The sequence below is a fragment of the Myotis davidii genome, unplaced genomic scaffold (genome assembly GCF_000327345.1).
Source record: "Myotis davidii unplaced genomic scaffold, ASM32734v1 scaffold18, whole genome shotgun sequence".
NCBI classification, from domain to species: domain Eukaryota; kingdom Metazoa; phylum Chordata; class Mammalia; order Chiroptera; family Vespertilionidae; genus Myotis; species Myotis davidii.
This window is the reverse complement of record NW_006292696.1, coordinates 9755996-9758902: the sequence shown is the minus strand read 5'-3', so window position 1 is coordinate 9758902 and position 2907 is coordinate 9755996. Positions and strand designations below refer to the sequence as shown.

Sequence of the window (2907 nt, the reverse complement as noted above, 5' to 3'; positions counted from 1 at the left end):
ATGTCAGTATAGCTTTCAATGGTGTTTTTTATTGCAGCTATATCATTCTTCATTACATAAGACACTGGGGAATAGGGGAGGCTAGGGGACTGTCTAGGGCGGGGGAAAAATGGACACATATGTAATACCCTTTGTAATAAAAAAAAAATTAAAAAAAAATTAAAAAAAAGAATGAAATCTATCTCCTTAATAATCTTTTGTATGGTTTCCATGTTGTAAAGATAATATTTTTATATATGGGCTAAAGTATATTATTAAACTTAATTCCACTGGCTTATACCTAAAAAATAAAGCTACTAGAAATTTCAGAGTACATATCTGGCTGATGTTTGCAGCGTACTTATATTTCTGCTGGACAGAGATAGTTAAAAGAATGGTTTTCATTCTTTTTTGTACAGTAATTTACTAGTAACATTTTTTTAAAGTGCAGTGGCTTGGACACAGTCTCATATTTTGATTAGGATTTCTCAAGATTTGAACCTGGTTATTGACGTTGCAAAAACTTAGCCATCGATGAGAACCTAAACTTGAACCACCAGATGCAGTACTCTCTGAATAATTTGTATTTTTAAATTATTAAATCAGAATAAATTATTACTTCTAGAAGACCTGATGCTTTTCACTAGACACAATAGTCAGGAATTTTAAGAGGTAAATTTATTTATTTTCCAGCTATGTGCCCTGTCTGCTACTTTTTTTTCCCTCTCCAAATCCTTAAGCTATTTTGAGACTTAAAAACAAATATATTATGATTTTTGCCAGTGTTACTCCATTAAAATTAGGCCACTTTCTCCAAATATACACTCATTTTTCAGTGAAGGCAGAGTTGGTTAAGCTTTATGAAGAAGAACAGAAATTTCCATAATTAAGTGAAAGTGATTCTCTCTGAATGTAGTCCAAATGACTACAGGTCAGGAAGAGATTATGATTTATTTCAACATCGTTAAAGAGCCAAATTGACCTTATGTTGAGTTCAGTTCTTTAAAAATGAGAGTTTTAATATTATAGATACATTAAACAGCTTGTTATGCCTTTTAGATAACATGTATAATGTACTCTGGTGTTGAAGAGAGGCCAAGGGTTCCAGTGTAACCAAAACTTGTTGAGTGACAGACATCCTATTAGGCAAACTGAAAGAAATAATCTTCTAAAGAAAAAGTTCATGGAGATGTCATCTCTTTCTGTTTCAATTTATCATAACTCCACTACTAAAAATTCTCAAATTAAGTGTTGTTGTTGTATTTTTGCAACATCATGTTGAATAGAATATTTAGAAATAACTGTTTGGTTTATCAGGAAATACTAATTTATGAAAATATTGAGCTCCTCCACGTACTTTAAGAAGTTGGCATTTCTTCCAGCAATTAACCATAGAAGGATGGGTTATAAGCAGGCTGCTGTATGCTCATTGGATAATGTGATGACCCTGTGGGAAAGTTCTTTTGAATTTTAAATTGCACCTTGTTAAGGGTTGGAAATTTAACTCTCCTGGAAACATTAACCTAGTATCAAAAAAAATATATTCTGCTTCATCTCTGAATGTCAAGATGAGACCTAGATTAGAATAAGCAAATCAAACTGTCAGAGCTTGCGGGAAGATTTTTACAGAAGCATAAATACCTTATAGAAAATACTGTCTACTTAATGAGGATGATTGATGTAAATATAGATGTATTATTACATATAGATATATTGCAGTACATACATATATACTGACGAGTATGGACTAAAGATTGATAGAAATTAAAATATTTTCTTTGAGACATAGCACATGAAAGACTAATGTAGTGGTCAGAATGGGATAAATAACAATCAGAACTATGAGCTCACCAATTCCTCAAATCAAAATTCCATGGTCTCCATAAAAATTCCCATTCATCCAACCACTAGTCAGTAACAGCTGATACTTAGGAGCCAGAATCGGAAAGAGGTTGGCCTCTCACAGCATGCAAAGAAAGTAGAAAGCTAGAAAAGCAACTTCCCCAATGCTTGCACCTCACTTTCACTGTATGTCACCCATGTTTGCGTATCACTCGTCCTGAATAATTTCAGTAGAATATGTCAGTAATTCTAAGATGTACACTTAAAAATGTTTCACAGCTCTGTCTCTAGGCTGTGTCTTACAATTCTCAGTGTTTTAGGATAACCTGTCTCCTGGGTTGGCTCTCTCTCCTTCAGGCTGTCCTTCTGGTCTAATACAAAGGGAGCCATGGATGACAAAGGCACATATTTGACTTAACTTTGTCTCCACCTTCTTGGCCCTCTCTCCAGCTGATATATGCAGTCCCTGTATCTTGTCTCTTCTCTCTACTCAACCTGAGTCAAAGTTCTTGGTTTGCAAATTCAAAGAATGTTTATACTGGGCAAGAAGGTTTCAAGGCAGGCTGGATTTTCAGGGCCTGCTTCTGGTACACTTGGGCTATGATAGTACATCCTGGGCAGAACCCTTTTGCTTTTACTTATGTAGTGCGCTGGGGTGTTGAACTGACTCATCTGTTGCTGAGGGATAAATCTAAAAGAATTTTACCTTAACAGAATATTTTCTTTCAGTTGTATTTGATCATAGAGCTGTATTTTCAGGGACCATCACAAGGAGATAGCATTCAATGGAGTGGAATTCGGGGGAAACTGCTGAAGAGTGAATCCTCCTAGATTACTTCTAGAGGTCTTACAGCCTCTGTCTCTGACTTGCCCTTCTTCCTACTGTCCCAAGACTCACTTGCATTTTGATATATTTTTTCCTTCAAAAATCAGAAGTAGAAATAGCCTCTCTAACTGTTTTCAAATCCACTCTAAAATAGGTTCTGAGTGATATTCTCTATCTCTCTTTTTCTTTTTCTTTCTTCCTTCCTTCCTTCCTTCCTTCCTTCCTTCCTTCCTTCCTTCCTTCCTTCCTTCCTTTCTTTC

General features: G+C 35.2%; 1 protein-coding gene across 2 annotated transcripts in view; it reads right to left on the bottom strand.

The window, feature by feature from the left end:
• The window catches only part of GABRA1 (gamma-aminobutyric acid type A receptor alpha1 subunit), a 63799-nt gene that overhangs the window by 4340 nt on the left and 56552 nt on the right, over positions 1 to 2907 (bottom strand). The gene's annotated exons all lie outside the window — the stretch shown is intronic.